This window comes from Panthera uncia, chromosome B1 (assembly GCF_023721935.1).
Source record: "Panthera uncia isolate 11264 chromosome B1, Puncia_PCG_1.0, whole genome shotgun sequence".
NCBI classification, from domain to species: Eukaryota; Metazoa; Chordata; class Mammalia; order Carnivora; family Felidae; genus Panthera; species Panthera uncia.
Window position 1 is genome coordinate 162560864 of NC_064811.1, and position 18967 is coordinate 162579830.

The following is an 18967-nucleotide window of genomic DNA, read 5'->3' on the forward strand; positions in this document are numbered from 1 at the left end:
TTACTTTCTCTTTCTCTTTTACTGCCTTTCTTTTCTGCATTTTCACATTTCAAAACTAAACGTTATTAGTTTTCATCATTTGGCAACTTGTTTTATTAAAACACAATATAGACGTTGTACTATGTATTCTGCCAATGGCTCTGTAAGGTTGACACTTAAAAACTTTTTAAATTATTTTTTAAATCTTTTTTAAAAACGTTTATTTATTTTGAGAGAGAGAGAGCACACGAGCAGGGGGAAGGGCAGAGAAAGGGAGAGAGAGAATCCCAGTTAAAATCTGTGCTGCCAGCACAGAGCCTGACACGGGGCTCAATCCCATGAACCAAGAGAGCATGACCTGAGCCGGAAATCAAGAGTCAGACGCTTGACACTTAAAATTTTGATTTAATTTTCTACATTATACAATGAAGAATAGAAAAGGCTAGCAAAAAATCCTCCAACTTCTCTGTGAAACTAGTCTTAGACTCCATCAAGGATCTGAGGACAGAGTTTGGGCCACTGCCTGGGAAGAATACCTCCAGAAAGGGGCTTGGGCTGGGGGAGGTCACAGGCCCGTTACTGCCATGAGGCTGAATAGCTAGCAGCAGAACCAGAATCTGCTCTCCCAGAAGCACATTTCTTCAGGGTTGGGTCAACATCTGAGTCCTTGATGTGTGTAGAGAAAATTCTCTCCCCTCTGCCCATGATTGAATAATGAAAGTAATACTACTGATTGTTAAGAATCTTATGTTGATATGAATACTTTAAGAAATCCATTTATAAAGACAAAATGTACGAAGTAGCACATGTGACAGCAGCCTGGGGGCACTATTAATCTGAACAGATAAAAGATGAATACTGGAAGGACAAGAAGTTTGGGGTTTGTAATTTAAGCAATGCAAATTGTTTTCCTGTGTGGATCAAGCCAGGATGGTAACTTGTGGTTATGTCACTGTGAACATTCTTTCCCTCTGTATCATTGGAGAAGTTACACAGTCATTCTGATTCTCCAGCTGTTTCTAATCAAATTAAATGAAAACTTGAAAAAATACTCAGAACTGAACCCACACCATCTACAGACAGTTCTTGTTTCAAGCAACACTGGGGGAGTGGAATCTTCCTATCACCTACTTACAGCTTATTTATTTCATTCCTGACAGAGAGAAAAACATACTAAGAGCTTTTAATTATGCAGAAGATCTATTGTATTCTTTCTTTGGTCCCCTTTCCTTTGCAGGTCTCAGTAGAGAGAGATTGTCTGCCAAGCCCAAACATTTAGTAATGTGTTTGAAACAGGCCACATGTGGTAACTAAGTCCTCAGAAGACACCATAGGTTCTGAATACCATCAGAGCCAAGAGGTCATTTAAATTCCAAGGTTAGGAAACGGGTCTGTGAGTAAAACTGCACAACATTGTTTCTTTTGGTGATAGATGCAAACATCTCATATAAAATGCTAGGGAACCATATTCTAAATGTTGTAAAGGAATAAAATGATAATTTTTTGTGTGAATTGGTATAATGTAAGTGTAATTAGTAACTGCACAGGGAACTGGTACCCAGTTTCAGTTCCTGTTTACTGGATGTCTCTGCACCTGTAATCTCACCTCTCTAAATATGAGTTTTCCCATCAGTGTGATTGGGACAGTACTTCTCTCATTGGAGTTTTGAGTGCCTGGCTCACAGTAAGTGGGGAAACAGAAGGATGGAAAATTCTCACAGCCAGAGAGGGCAGAGTAAGGAGTTAGTTAGCCTCACCTTCTTTGGACTCAGAATCTGGGCTCTTAAGCCCTAGGATGTAATGAAAGCAAAAAGCCAATGTAAGAAAATATAGGGCTATTTTTCTGAATGAGAGTAAGAAATAATTTTTTAGTAGTATAAAAAGTGAAGGAACCATACAGTAAAATGTATAGATTTAACCACACAAAATTTTAAAAATTTATATAAAAAAACATTTTCTAAAAATTTAAGAGGTAAATACAACTGAGCAAAAATTTACAACATATATTGGTTAATATTCTAAGTATATAAAAAAGCCAAGTGTTTAAAAAGATGAACAGTCAATTTTTAAAAAAGACAAAATACATACACTAAAAATTTACAAAATAAGAAATACAAATGGCCAATACACATGTAGGAAAATACTGTAAGCCTGAAAAATTATCCAGAACACTTCATAAGTTGAAAGAATGTCCATGTTCCGAGACCTCTTCTCTGATTCCCTTTTTCCCTCAGGCTCCCAGCTTGTAGTGAACTGGGAACGTGAGAGCTGACAGGATCTAGCCACTGCTGAGTTCTGGCTCCCTTCAGGCCACTCTCCTCCACACTGTATGGTCCAGCCTGCAGGACACAGTAGACTTATGGCATTCTCAGATTTAACCTTCCTGGTGTTGACAATTTGTGACCTACTCTGCTGAGGCTTGAATTTTAATCATAGTCGTGTAAGGTTGATGATCAGTTAGCTAGTGAGTGAGCCTAACTGACTGCTAAGCATTCCCAGTTAACTGTGCTTTACTGTTTCATGGTTAAAGCCCATTCTCATACAGTAATAAAAACTGTTTCTTTATGCAAAGTGATCAAGAAAGAAAGAAAATAGCATGGTGGTAGAAGTCAAGTCAAAGTGCAAAGGTCTTAGAAACTTTTTGATCTTGGTTAGAAGAAAAAACATCTTGGGTATAAAGCATACTGTTCTACAAAGGCAGTAACAATATTCACAAACAGAATGTTCTAGAAGGTTACCCTTTTGAATGTTAAGGAGTCTAATGAATTGTTCTTCCCTGAATGAATGTTGCTTTAAGATCTGATGCCTTTGCCTTCCCTGTTTTTCACCCTCTTTGCTTCCCTTCTTCCCCATAAGGCCAAGTCCCAACACTTCCTCTGAGAAGCCTGGGCTGCAAATGGGCAGAGGGCATCACATCATCTTTGTATTTGCTTCACACTTTGTGTATGAAAAATGTAACATGGAGGTTAACACCATAGACTCCTGAGCCAGAACATCTGGGTGCAATCCCAGCCCTGCCACTTATAGACTGTGTGATCTTGAGACAGTTACTTCTCTGTGTCTCAGTGTCTTCATCTGCAAAATGGTAATAAAAATAGCAACTACTCATAGGAATGTTGTAAGCCTTAAGGTAGTTAGTAGGGTTCTTAGGACAGTGTCTGACACATACCAAATGCTGTTTTATCATCTCCTATAAAACTTCCCATACTTTATTGTAGTTAACTGTTTATATGCAGAGCAGGATTGAAAAAGAAAAAAAGAGGACTACCAAAACTCAGTTGTGCAGATAAAGTGTAGTTTCTTTAATTTGTTTATAGATTTTCTGAACTTCCTCATGACTGAGAACTGCCACCTCTGCTCCTCTTGCTCTGGGAGATAAAACAACCAAATTTACTCCAGCTTTGTAAACTGAGTTTGATCCAGTAATTTAAATAGCCCATTGATAATGCTATCTTTGAAATAATTGCTTAGACTCTTTTTTGCGGCTCTCCAAACCTCATCTGACTCCTCTGGGTTGGCCTCTGAGTTTCTGGAGGGAGGGAGGATGTCCTGCCTCTGACGGGGGAGTGTACAAGGCTCTCCAATACACGCAGTGCTTTCTGGTCCTGTCTTATCCCAGCTGAGAGGCTGTGCTGGCCTTCTACTGGGGCCTGCTGCTAATAAACTCACACTCATCTATTTCTCAGCTCTGAAAGACCTACTAGCCTCTTTTGCTGACTTAGCTCCACCAGCTGTGGCCTCCTCCAAGTCCCTGTTGTGTGTTTCACCCTGTTCCAGGTAGTCTACCCCTAGCTCTCTTGCTGTTAGCTGCCTCTCAACTTAGTATCCCCACCACATGAGATGTGTGAGGAGCTCAGGAGTGCAAACTAGACCCTTTCTCTGCCTGAACATGCTGCTCTGCTCTATGATTCATTCAGGGGCAACTGGCCCCCAGAATTTCCAAATTCTCTCAAACATACAACTGCCTCTTTTTTTAAATGTTTATTATTATTATTGAGAGAGAGAGAGAGGAAAAGACAGAGTGCAAGCAGGAGAGGGGCAGAGAGAGAGGGAGACACAGAATCCAAAGTGCTCTGAGATGTTAGCACAGGGCCTGATGCAGGGCTCAAATCCACGAACAGTGAGATTATGACCCAAACCAAAGTCAGATGTTTAACCAACTGAACCACACAGGCGCCTAGCAACTGCCTCTTTTGACCATCATATTCCCACTTTACCTGGGTGTAGAATGGAGGCTTTCCTCCATTTCTTGCAGATTGTCTGTCCCCTGTTGCCCTTACATGAAACTCTGGTCTTGACAGCTGGCCTGGAACTTAATATAGCTTTCTTCCCTTCATATCCTATCTGAATAGTGCCTGCCTTTCAAGCCTATTTTGTAAGTGAAAAATCCAATTCAAAAATTAGATTCATTAGAATCTAAATGCTAATGCTTTCTTTTCCCTTTGGCATTCGTGCTTAAACATTTTTAATCCCCTCAAGGCTGACAAAGAAAGGTTAAATACAGTAAATTACCACCCAACACACACACACACACACACACACACACACACACAACTGGAAACATCAGCCCCATTATCTGAGTTTGTCTCATAGCCCCTGAGCTCTGCAGAGACTGACTGTCCCATTCACTGAGCTGGGTCTGTCTCAATTTGAATACAGGCACTACCACTTACCTTGGGACTTTAAGCAAGTTACGTGGTCTATCTGTGTCTATTTTTTCATCTGTAAAATGCAGATAAGAATATGATTTTGTGGGATTCTTTTGAGGGTTACATAAATACATGAAAAATGTTCAGAGCAGTGCCTGGCATGCAATAACTGCTCAAAAAGTGAGAATCATTATTGCTATTAGCTCAGCACTTCTCCAGAGTAGTATGCTCAATAAATGTTCATTGAAAGATCATACAATGAGATCAGGAGTTCTGATTATCAGCATAGAAATATGAGTTTAATAGCCTTATATCCTTATATTACATATCTTTTGCAATCATGTGTCTCTAATCCTTACTCATAAGCAAAACCCCAATTAGTCTTTCTTTCACCTAATACCATGCATTTAAATATTTGATACTTATTCCCAAAGCTACTTTTAAAAATTGGTCTTAGAGGGATGCTGGAAGACAGTGGCATAGGAGGATGCTGGGCTCACCTCCTCCTGCTGATCACTTAGATTCCACCCACATCACCCTAAATAATCCAGAAAACCACTGGAAGACTAACAGAACAGACTCTCCAGAACCAAGCATAGACAAGAGGCCCACGGAAGAGGGTAGGAAGGGCAGAGAGGCGGTGTGTGCTACTCGGACTGGCAAGAGGGAGCCGGGGCGGTAGAGGGGCAGCCTGCTGGGCAAGGCAGAGCCCCCGAAGTCTGGCTTGCAAAAAGTGGAGGGGCCAGACTGCACGAGTTCTGACAGCCAGGGGGACTTAACATCTGGAATGTTAAAAGTCAATGGCTCTGATCTCAGAGAATGAGGAGGGTGAGAGGATGCCAGGAGGGAGACTGGTTGAGTCACAAAAAGACAGAGCTTGGCAGGGGAACAAAGGCGCTGGCAAGTACCATTTCCCTTTCCCATCCCCCAGCCGAAATTCCAAAGGGAACCAGTTCCTGCCACCGAACTTGACTGCACCGCCCAAATGCCCAAAACTGTGCTTATGTGGATCCATCCCTCCCATGGGCCTGCCTGCCTCCTGGTGCTGCAGAGTCCCTCCCTCAGGGGGCCACTGAGGACTGGGCTAGCTAAGCCTGCCCATCCTGCCCCTGTGCACCTTGTGGATCCACCTGATCTAATACACCCTTGGCCAGATCCCATGGAAGCAGCACCACAAGCCTGGAAATGTGCAAGCAGCCCAGACAGGGACCACACCACTCCACAGTGAGTCCTGCCCCTGGGAGAGGGGAAGATAAAGTACACACCAGTCTGACTGTGGCCCAAGCAGTGGGCTGAAGGCAGACATCGGGTCTGACTGCAGCCCCACCCACCAGCACAAGTTTCTCCAGACAGCACAAGGGAAGTGCCCTGCAGTTTGGAGCTACTTCAGGGACTACCCAAAATAATGAAATGGCAAAATTCTCCTCAAAAGAAATTACACGAAGTAATGACAACTAACAAATTGATCAAAACTGATTTAAGCAATATAACAGAAGAAGAATTTAGAATAATAGTCATAAAATTAATCGCTGGGCTTGAAAAAAGCATAGAGGAAAGTAAAGAACCTATTGCTACAGAGATCAAGGGACTAAGAAATAGTCATGAGGAACTAAAAAATGCTATAAACGAGGTGCAAAATAAAATGGAGGTGGCCATAGCACAGATTGAAGAGGCAGAGGACAGAATAGGTAAATTCAAAGATTAAATTATGGAAAAAGAGGAAGCTGAGAAAAAGATTAAAAAAATCCAGGAGTATGAGGGGAGAATTACAGAACTAAGTGATGTAATCAAACAGAAAAATATCCACATCATAGGTATTCCAGAAGAAGAAGAAAAGAGAGAAAGGGGCTGAAGGTGTACTTGAACAAATCATAGTTGAGAACTTCCCTGATCTGGGGAAGGATAAAGGAATTGAAATCCAAGAGGCATAGAGAACTCCCTTTGGACATAACTTGAATGGATCTTCTGCATGACATATCATAGTGAACTGGCAAAATACAAGGATAAAGAGAAAATTCTGAAAGTAGCTAGGGATAAACAGGCTCTAACTTACAAAGGTAAACACATAAGAGTAGTGGCAGACCTATGTACTGATACTTGGCAGGCCAGAAAGGAATGGCAGGAAATCTTCAATGTGATGAACAGGAAAAATATGCAGCCAAGAATCCTTTATCCAGCAAGTCTGTCATTCAGAATAGAAGGAGAGATAAAGGTTTACCCAAACAAACAAAAACTGAAGGAATTCATCACCACTAAATCAGCCCTACAAGAGATCCTAAGGGGGTTTCTGTGAGTGAAATGTTGTAAGGACCACAAAGTACCAGAGACATCACTACAAGCATGAAACCTACAAATAACACAATGACTCTAAACCCATATCTTTCAATAATAACACTGAATGTAAATGGACTAAATGCTCCAACCAAAAGACATAGAGTATCAGAATGGATAAAAAAACAAGACCCATCTATTTGCTGCCTACAAGAGACTCATTTTAGACCTGAGGACACCTTCAGATTGAAAGTGAGGAGATGGAGAACTATCTATCATGCTACTGGAAGTCAAAAGAAAGCTAAAGTAGCCATACTTACATCAGACAGACTAGATTAAATTGAAGGCTATAACAAGAGATGAAGAAGGGCATTATATAAAATTACAGAGTCTATCCATCAGGAAGACCTAACAATTATAAATGTCTATGCACAAAATTCGGATGGACTCAAATATATAAAACAATCACAAACATAAGCAACCTTATGGATAAAATGTGGTAATTACAGGGGAATTAATACTCTACTTACAACAATGGATAGATCATTTAGACAGAGAATCAGTAAAGAAACAATGATATGATATATTGGATCAGATGGACTTGACAGATATATTTAGAACTCTGCATCCAAAAAGAACAGAATATACTTTCTTCTCGAGTGCACATGGAACATTCTCCAAGATAGATCACATACTGGGTCACAAAACAGCCCTCAATAAGTATACAAGAATTGAGATCATACCATGCACACTTTCAGATCACAATGCTATGAAACTTGAAATCAACCACAGGAAAAAGTCTGGAAAACCTCCAAACGCATGGAGGTTAAAGAACATCTTACTAAAGACTGAATGGGTCAACCAGGCAATTAGAGAATAAATCAAAAAATATATGGAAACAAATGAAAATGAAAATACAACAATCCAAATGCTTTGGGATGCAGCATAGGCAGTCCTGAGAGGAAAATACACTGAAATCCAGGCCTATCTCAAGAAACAAGAAAAATCTCAAATACAAAATCTAACAGCACACCTAAAGGAAATAGAAGCAGAACAGCAAAGACACCCCAAACCCAGCAAAAGAAGAGAAATAATAAAGATCAGAGCATAAATAAACAATATAGAATACAAAAAAACCTGTAGAGCAGATCATTGAAACCAAGAGTTGGTTTTTTGAAAAAATAAACAAAATTGATAAACCTCTAGCCAGGCTTCTCAAAAAGAAAAGAGAGAGGACCCAAATAGATAAAATCATGAGTGAAAACGGAACTATTACAACCAATCCCTCAGAAATACAACCAATTATCAGGGAATATAATGAAAAATTATATGCCAAGAAACTGGACAACCTGGAAGAAATGGACAAATTCCTGAACTCCCACACACTTCCAAAACTCAAACGAGAAGAAATAGAAATTTGAACAGACTCATAACCAGTGAAGAAATTGAATCAGTTATCAAAAATCTCCCAACAAATAAGAGTCCAGAACCAGATGGCTTCCCTGGGGAATTCTACCAGACATTTAAAGCAGAGATCATACCTATCCTTCTCAAGCTGTTCCAAAAAATAGAAAGGGAAGGAAAACGTCCAGACTCATTCTATGAAGCCAGAATTACTTTGATTCCCAAACCAGACAGAGACCCAGCAAAAAAAAGACAACTACAGGCCAATATCCCTGATGAATATGGATGCAAAAATTCTCAATAAGATACTAGCAAATCGAATTCAACAGCATATAAAAAGAATTATTCACCATGATCAAGTGGGATTCATTCCTGGGCTTCAGGGCTGGTTCAATATTTGCAAGCCAATCAATGTGATACATCACATTAATAAAAGAAAAGAACCATATCATCCTGTCAATGGAGGCAGAAAAAGCATTTGACAAAATTCAGCATCCTTTCTTAATAAAAACCCTTGAGAAAGTCTGGATAGAAGGAACACATTTAAACATTATAAAAGCCATTTATGAAAAACCCACAGCTAATATCATCCTCAATGGGGAAAAACTGAGAGCTTTCCCCTGAGATCAGGAACATGACAGGGATGTCCACTCTTACCACTGTTGTTTAACAGAGTGTTGGAAGTTCTAATATCAGCAATCAGACAACCAAAGGAAATCAAAGGCATCAAAATTGGCAAAGATGAAGTCAAGCTTTCACTTTTTGCAGATGACATGACATTATACATGGAAAACCCAATAGACTCCACCAAAAGTCTGCTGGAACTGATACATGAATTCAGCAAAGTCGCATGATACAAAATCAATTTTTCAGAAATCAGTTGCATTCTTATACACTAATAATGAAGCAACAGAAAGACAAAGAAACTGATCCCATTCACAATTGCACCAAGAAATCATAAAATACCTAAGAATAAACCTAACCAGAGATATAAAAGATCTGTATGCTGAAAAGTATAGAAAACTTATGAAGGAAATTGAAGAAGATACAAAGAAATGGAAAAACATTCCGTGCTCATGGATTGGAAGAATAAATATTGTTAAAATGTCAATACTACCCAAAGCTATCTACACATTCAATGCAATCCCAATCAAAATTGCACCAGCATTCTTCTCGAAGCTAGAACAAGCAATTCTAAAATTTGTATGGAACCACAAAAGATCCCAACTAGCCAAAGTAATATTGAAGAAGACCAGAGTGGGAGGCATCACAATCCCAGACTTTAGCCTCTACTACAAAGCTGTAATCATCAAGACAGTATGGTATTGGCACAAAAACAGACACATAGACCAATGGAATAGGATAGAGACTCCAGAAGTGGACCCACAAAAGTATGGCCAATTAATCTTTGACAAAGCAGGAAAAAGTATCCAATGGAAAAAAGACAATCTCTTTAACAAATGGTGCCGGGAGAAATGGACAGCAACATGCAGAAGAATGAAACTAGACCACTTTCCTACACCATTCACAAAAATAAACTCAAAATGGGTGAAGGACCTGAATGTGAGATAGGAAACCCTGAAAACCCTAGAGGAGAAAGCAGGAAAAAATCTCTCTGACCTCAGCCACAGCAATTTCTTACTCGACACATCTCCAAAGGCAAGCACAAATGAACTACTGGACCATATCAAGATAAAAATCTTCTGCACTGCAAAGGAAAAAAATCAACAAAACCCTAAGGCAACCGACAGAATGGGAAAAGATATTTGCAAGTGACATCTTGGACAAAAGGCTAGTATCTAAAATCTATAAAGAACTCACCAAACTCCACACCCGAAAAACAAATAATACAGTGAAGAAATGGGCAGAAGACATGAATAGACACTTCTCTAAAGAAGACATTCAGATGTCTAACTGGCACATGAACAGATGCTCAACGTCACTCCTCATCAGGGAAATTCAAATCAAACCACACTGAGATATCACCTCCCGCCAGTCAGGGTGGCTAAAATGAACAAATCAGGAGACTAGATGCTGGCAAAGATGTGGAGAAACAGGAACCCTCTTGCACTGTTGGTGGGAGTGCAAACTGTTGCAGCCACTCTGGAAAACAGTGTGGAGGTTCCTCAAAAAATTAAAAATAGAACTACCCTATGACCCAGTAATAGCAGTGCTAGGAATTTACCCAAGGGATACAGGAGTGCTGATGCATAGGGGCAATTGTACCCCAATGTTTATAGCAGCACTTTCAACAATAGCCAAATTATGGAAAGAGCCTAAATGTCCCTCAACTGATGAATGGATAAAGAAGTTGTGGTTTATATATACAATGGAATACTACTTGGCAATGAGAAAGAATGAAATATGGCCATTTGTAGCAACATGGATGGATCTGGAGGGTATTATGCTAAGTAAAATAAGTCATACAGAGAAAGACAGATACCATATGTTTTCACTCATATGTGGATCCTGAGAAACTTAACAGAAGTCCATGGGGGAGGGGAAGGATTAAAAAAAAGTTACAGAGAGGGAAGGAGGCAAACCATAAGAGACTCTTAAAAACTGAGAATAAACTGAGGATTGATGGGGGTGGGAGGGAGGGGAAAGTGGGTGATGGGCATTGAGGGCACCTGTTGGGATGAGCCCTGGGTGTTGTATGGAAACCAGTTTGACAATAAATTCATATTAAAAAGAAAGAAACTTGAATTACAGTTGTTAGGTGCAAGAGATCAATTAATTCTGTTGTTCTACCAATTCATTAGAAAGATGTGTCTAAGTTTTTCCTTATGGAAATGAATTAGTTCATATTGTAGTCTGTCAAGTTTTTCTTTATGTGTTTTGTAATTTAGTTCTTAGAAACATACATAATTAGAAATATTATTTCTCTCTCATGAATTGAAACTTTTATCATTATGTAAAGATTCTCCCTAGGTCTAGTAAATATCTCAATTATGGAATATTAAAAAAAAATAAAATAATAAGAATCGGTCTTAGAGAAAGTAAAGATGCAAACATAATAACAGCACAGGGAAGTGAAAGGGCGGTGCTCTGAGAATCAAAAAGACAGGCATCCCACTTACAGCTCTGGTTCATCCAGGCCAATGACCTTGGTAAGCGCTGTCACCATTCCAGCCCACCTCTTGTTGCTGCACTAGATGTCTGAGTTTCTTCTAGTAAACAATGCTCTTCCTTATTTCTCTGAAGAAACAGCACATAGCATTATGAACTAGATTTGCAGCTCTGAATTTGCTTCCATAGTCCTTTAGTTTGGTTCAGGATTCCATCGAAGTCCTCTTGCAAACTGAAAACAACCCCTTGGATGATGGGAATCCTGGTTTAAAATGGACCTTGTACAACCAGGAAAATTAAAAGGGTCTAGATACGTATGCTTTGTATCCTTACTTTATTGATTTAAAGACATTGATGAATTTAAATGTAAATTATTTATGAATTAAACAATAACAGCAAAATTTAAACACTCTTTGAGAAAGAACTTCTGAAGAAAAAATTTAAGTTAAAAAACTTAATTTATTTTACTCTTTTTATCCATCATCAAGATATTTCTAGTCATACTTCTCAAATTTTCTTCAAAGTATTTAATATGACCTGAGTTTTTATGTTTTAAAAATTTTTTAATGTTTATTTTTGAGAGAGAGAAACATTGAGTGTGAGTGGGGGAGGGGCAGAGAGAGAGGGAGACACAGAATCCAAAGCAGGCTCCAGGTTCCGAGCTGTCAGCACAGAGCCTGAAGTGGGGCTTGAACTCACAAGATGTGAGATCACAACCTGAGCCGAAGTCGGACACTCAAACAACAGAGCTACCCAGGCACCCCGACCTGAGTTTTTAAAAGAATCTTGGCATGGGGCACCTCGGCGGCTTAGTCGGTTGAGCATCCGACTTCAGCTCAGGTCATGATCTCAAGGTTTGTGAGTTTGAGCACAGGGTCAGGCTCTGTGCTGACAGCTCGGGGCCTGGAGACTGCTTTGGATTCTGTGTCTCCCTCTCTGCTCTTCCCCTGCTCAAACTCTGTCTCTCTCTCAAAAATAAAGATTAAAAAAATTAAAAAAAAAAAAAAAGAATCTTGGCATGATTTTTATCATTTAAAAAATATTTTACAATTATAAATGCTGATAAAAAATCTTTTATATTGTATACATAAGAATTTGTTTATGTTTAATTTGCATATTCTTTGAAGGGACCTAAGAAAAATAATATTTTGGAGAAAAGTTAAAGAATTGTTTTTAGTTCCACCTCAATTATCTTAAACTTCTGTTAATTAATTTATACATATATATGTAGTCTAATGACTGTTCACTTGTTTATTTACCTGTCTGCCATTTAAGAGTATATTAACAAAATATTTAAATACCCTACACATATACCAACACAGTCATGGTTAAATAAACCACCCAGATGAGAATAAACACAGTGATATATTCACATCAACTATGCTGATAAGACGGATATTAGCATTTATGAATTATTTTCACCTTATTTTTCTGGAGTACTAGTTCTTCACTCAAACTAGTAATTTCTCATTTTCCACTATTTACTTCTAGCTCTCCAAATTCATCCTTTTGTTATTTTCTGTTTACTTTTTATTTTTATATTCTACTGTTAATTCTTTCCCCAGACTTCAGCTGCTATTAAATTTCTTTTCTGGGATGGTTTAAAATCATTTTATTTTTCTTCATGGTTCTCTCTTTCTTCTCTATAATCTCGTGGCATTCTTTCCAGCATGCCATACTTTTTACAGAATTACATTGATTGCAGTTGGTCCTAAGCTTTATATTTCTGAGCTTTACACATAGCAAGATTGTGTTTGAAAGCAATCAATACCGTTAACTGCCCCCAAACTCAATCCTACCCTTGAATCTGCCAATAAAGCTATATGGGAATATAGGGATTAGGCAATAGTTTGTACTGAACAGTCTCTGCTGAGATATGACTGGTTCTCTTCCTAATGGAAAATCATGCCCACTTTCCCTTTTCATGGGGTAATACTTTTTCTTACTGTGTGATCTATTATCACTTTCAATCAACAAGGGAGATCCCATTGATCTGAGATGAAAAGGTACATAGCATGGTAAAGTTCTACCAGCATTAACACCCCCTCCATATGTATAAGTACAAAGAAAAATTCTGAATCAAATTATAGAAAGAGGAATAAAATTAGCTCCAATGGACTTTTAATAAAACATATGTTATTGGGAGAAAAAAATAAAATTCTAGAGGATTCATTTGTCAATTTGTGAGTCTAAAAGTTTCATTAAAAAAAAGTAGAATCAAAGAATGTGTCAGCTGGAAAAGGCCTAGGGATCATCTAGGGGCCCACTCATTTTAAAGATGAGTAAATGAGGAAATGGGACTAGCCCAAGCCTCTGGAGGAATTACTGGTAGAGCCAGGAGTAGAACCAAGCTCACTTCAGTGCTCCCACTGGAATTTGTTGAGGGATGCCAGAATCAGTCACCTGCAATCCATTGCTGTAATAGAGTGTACTGAAACCTTCTGGAGACCTGGTGATTATCCCAAAATTGACTGAAAAAAATTGAAAAAATTATTCACAAAAATATATCTAATTCAAAGTTAAAATTCAAACTATGAAAAATGTCTATATAATTTCACCACAGTTTTTAGTCTTTTTAGTGTATTGGTGGTCTGTTTTTGTATGTTATAGTAAAGATACATTGAAGTTTCCCTTATAAATATATTTTTTAAGTTGGAGTTTGTGAGCAGGGATAGTTTGACAGAAACATTTGGGAGGAAATTCCACATTTCCAAAGCATGCCTTCAGTATAGGAAAAGAACAAATGTGTTGATTTTTCTTTCACGTGTGTTGTTTTGCTTAGGTCTTAGTCATAGCACAATATATGGAAAATTTTATTTTAGCAAAGGGAAAGAAATGGAACAATCATCTAAAGGAACAAGACATTTGGGCAAGAACCCAAGCACCTGGATGTCTAAAATATATAGTCTTGTTTGGAATAGACATTCTCTTCCTGTGTCTCTGACTTTCATAATCACAGATTGAAGTATACAGAAATCTAACTGCTTATATGTTTCTAGAACTAAACCTAAAGTCTATCAAAAGGCCCCATTCTTCTTGGAGATAAAAAAAGTCAAGGATATTTTCAAACGACTTATCCCATAAAGGGTTAGGCTTTAAGTTAGCACTTTTGTACTTTTTTGATAAATACCCAGTAGTGTGCTCACCGGTTCATAGAGTAATTATATTTTTACCTTTTTGAGGAAACTCCATACTGTTTTCCAGAGTGGCTGCACCAGTTTGCATTCCCACTAACAGTGCATGAGGGTTCCCCTTTCTCCACCTCCATGCCAACACCTGTTATTTCTCATGTTATTGATTTTAGCCATTTTGACAAGTGTGAAGTGATATCTCATTGTGGTTTTGGTTTTTATTTCCCTGATGATGGAGTGATGTTGAGCATCTTTTCATGTGTCTGTTGGCCATCTGGATGTCTTCTTTGGAAATATGTCTATTCATGTCTTCTGCCCACTTTTAATTGGATTATTCATTTTGGGGGGGTGTTGAGTTTTATAAGTTCTTTATATATTTTGGATACTAACCCTTTATGAGATATGTCCTTTGCAATTATCTTCTCCGCAGTCCACAGGTTGCCTTTTACTTTTGTTTATTGCTTCCTTTGCTATGCAGAAGATTTTATTTTGATGTAGTCCCAATAATTTATTTTTGCTTTTGTTTCCCTTGCCTCAGGAGACCTATCTAGAAAAAAGTTGCTCTGGCTGATGGCAGAGAAATTAGTGCTTATGCTTTCTTTTATGGTTTCAGATGTCACATTTAGGTCTTTAATCCATTTTGAATTTATTTTTGTGTGTGATGAAAGCAAATGGTGCAGTTTCATTCTTTTGCTGTCCAGTTTTTCCTACAACATTTGTTGAAGAGACAGTTTTTTTTCTCCCCATTGGATATTCTTTCCTGCTTTGCTGAAGATTAATTGACCATATAGTGGATTTATTTCTCAACATACTATTCTGTTCCATCGATAAATGTGTCACTGGATTTTTGTACCAGTACCATACTTTCTTGATCACTATAGCTTTGTAGTATAACTTGAAGTCTGGAATTGTGATGCTGTTTTAAGATGGAATGTTCTGAATATATATGTTAAGTTCATCTAGTCCAGTGTGTCATTCAAAACCTATTTATTTTCTGCTTAGATGATCTGTCCATTGATGTAAGTTGGATGTTAAGGTCCCCTATGATTATTGTATTATTATCAGTTAGTTCCTTTAGGCTTGTTATTAATTGTTTTATACATTTGAATGTTTTCATGTTAGAGGCATGAATATTTACAATTGTTAGATCTTGTTGGATCGTCCCTTTTATTATGATATAGTGCTCTTATTCATCTCTGCTTACCATCTTTGTGTTAAAGTCTACCCTGTGCACTATAAGTATTGCTACTCTGGTTTGCTTTTGACATCAATTTGCATGATAAATATTTCTCCATCCCCTCACTTTCAATTTGCAGTGTCTTTAGATCTGAAATGATTCTCTTGTAGGCAGCATAGGGAGGGATCTCATTTTTTTAATCCATTCTGACGCCCTATGTCTTTTGATTGTAGCATTTACTCCATTTATATTCAAAGTAATTATTGATAGATTTGTATTTATTGCCATTTTATTACTCGTTTTGTCATTGTTTCTGGAGATTTTCTCTGATCTTCTTGTCTTTGTCACTTTTGGTCTGTCCTTTCCACTCAAAGAGTCCCCATTAATATTTCTTGCAGGGCTGGTTTAGTGGTAATGAACTCTTTTAGATTTTATTTGTTTAGGAAATTTTTTATCTCCCCTTCTATTCTGAATGATAGCTTTACTGAATACACTGTTCTTGGCTGCAGACTTTTATCATTTAGCACATTGAATATATCATGCCCCTCCCTTCTGGCTTGCCAAGTTTCTGTGGAGAAGTTTCCAGGTAACCTTGTGGGTTTTCCTTGTAAGTTAAGAATTTCTTTTGTTTTGCTGCTTTTAGTATTTTTTCTTTGTCACTATATTTTACAAATATAATTACAATATGTCTTGGTATTGGCCTGCTATAGTTAATTTTGATGGGAATTCTCTGTGCCTTTTAGAGATGGATGTCTGTTTCCTTCCCTAGATTAGGAAAGTTTTCAGCTATTATTTCCTCAAATAAATTTTCTGCCCCCTTTTCTCTCTCTTCTTCTGGGACTCCTATCATATGAATGTTATTATGTTTGATGGAGTCACATGAGTCTATTCTCATGTTGCATAATTTTTCTTTCTCTCTTTAGTTCAGCTCCATTCTTTTCCATTATTTTATCTTCTCTATCACTAATTCATCTCCCTGCTTCTTCCAGCCTGTTGTTCATTCCATCAAGCATGTTTCTAATCTTGTTTATTGCACTCTTCATCTCTGATTGATACTTTAACTTTTTTATCCCTGTTGTAAGGGTCTCACTGATGTCTCAAGCCCAATGAGTATCCTCACGATAGTTGCTTTAAATTCTCCACCAGACATATTACTTATATCTATTTCAATTAGATCTCTGGCCATGACCTTTTCTTGTTCTTTCATTTGGGCTAAATACTTCCATTCACATTTTGTCTAAGTCTCTATCTTCTTCTCTGTGTTAGAAAAGCCAGTTTGTCTCCTGCTTCTGAAGGATGGCTTTATGAAGTGATTCATATAGTGTTCAGGCCCTGGCACTTCCAGGAGTGTCTCTGATGTATGCTGTGTGTGCTCTGCTATTGCGTTTTTGTTGTTCTATCCTTGATGCCAGTTGTCTGCAGAGGCTGTCCTTGCCTGCTATGGGAAGTGTTTGGTCCCTGGCCTGAATGTGGTGAGTTTTGACTAGGTGTGCCCTGGTCTGCTTGTTAAATGAGACCTGATACTACTTCCACTAGAACTGAAACCCCGTAGAACTCTCTGGTCAGGAGACGTGATATGGAAAGGGGTTTCTCCTGGTCTTCTCTGAAAGGGGCCTGCTGCACTGGGATGGAGGCGTGCTTGACTGAGAAGAGCAGCCCCACCAAAGTGCAGAACTGTGGCACTTGGAATAAGCAAGATAGGCAGCCAATGTCAGCACTTCACTGATTTTTGTAGATGGGTCTGTGTTTTTGCTGATGGTGGGGGAAGAAAATGGCACCAGCCAGCTCCTTTGTCCCCAGAGAGGTGTCTCCGTGAACACTGACTCTCAGGGACATGCTTCAAGAGCAAATAATCTCTCCACTGTGTGTTTCAGGTGCTCTTCAAATTGCAACCAAGGTTGTTTGTCTGCCATCTCACCAGGAACAGGGCAGTGCCCTCTGGTCTATATCCCAACCAATCCCACTGATCTTTAAAATTCCAGGCTTTATAAGCCCCACTGATTGCAAGAACTCATATAATTTAGCCCCTCTCATTTTCCAAGCCAACAGCTTCAGAGAAATGTCCTCTTTGTGCCTTCCCCTCAGTGCTCCTCTCTCTCTTGCCCTTCTCCATGACCGTGGCGCTCTCCCCTCTGCAGAAACTGTGATCCATTTTTCTCCTAAACTACATTTCCACACCTCCTACCTTCTCAATGTGGACTCTTTTCTCCTTTTAGTTGTGGAGTTTGTTCTGACAATTTCTGGGTTATTTAGGATGATTTGATAGTTATGTGTTTGTAGGGTGAACCTAAGCTGGGGTCTTTCTATTCTGCCACCACCTTCTTTTACTTCAACAGACTCTTACCTATAGAGAACAAACTGATGGGTACCAGAGGGGAGGTGGGTGGGGGCATGGGTGAAATAGGTGATTATGGGGATTATGGCGATTAAGGAATGCACATGTTGTGATGAGAACAGGATGATGTAGAAAAGTGTTGAATCACTATATTATACATCTGAAACTAATATAACACTGTATGTTAATTGTACTGGAATTAAAATTTAAAAAATAAAATGGCAATAGGATTTTTAAAAAATCTAGTGAGTTCCAAGTAAACCTATTGCTGCATGGGTTCTTCAGTCGTGTTAGGATTTTCCCTGACTCTTTTTTCCTACTTTGAGGGATGATGTAAATTTCAGAGGCTTGTGTAGTATCATATTCAGAACAGAAGTATCATTTGAGGAAAGTACAAGAGCTCTAGTTGTTGTCTGTCCTACAGTGGCACCTAGTGAGAAGAACAATTTGCCTAGTCATTGGGTGTGGACCTCTGCATACTGTTGCTTGCTGGGGTGAATTCATCCCTATCTCAGTGTAGGCTATAGGAACCACACCCTTATCTCAACCAAGAGACACTCTTCATATGTCCTCAAATAAGACTACTGGCTTTTCTTTAAATACATGTCCCCATTTCTCTGTCTTTGTCCACACTATCCCCTCTATTTGTAAAGGTCTTCCCCACTCAATATTCTTGTCTCAGAACATTATCCAGTCTTAAAAAGGCCACAGTGGGCCCTTATGCCTGTATGACTGCATTCTTACCATGTGGGGTCACAACTGCCCTCTTTGATTCAGGCTCATGTAAACTGTCCAGAACTTATAGGCACTTTTGACTTGGGCCCTAAACTATTAACTTTTATATTCAGTTTTTAAATTTAACTCACCACAGACAAGGTGAAAAAAAAATCTGACTAGAGTTGTTACAAATAAATGTAAGAACAGAATGAAGAATCGAGAGACCTGCTCCCAT

At 38.6% G+C, this 18967-nt stretch overlaps 1 protein-coding gene across 7 annotated transcripts in view; it reads left to right on the forward strand.

Moving 5' to 3' along the window:
* The window catches only part of PSD3 (pleckstrin and Sec7 domain containing 3), a 796552-nt gene that overhangs the window by 51485 nt on the left and 726100 nt on the right, over positions 1 to 18967 (forward strand). The window lies entirely within an intron of this gene.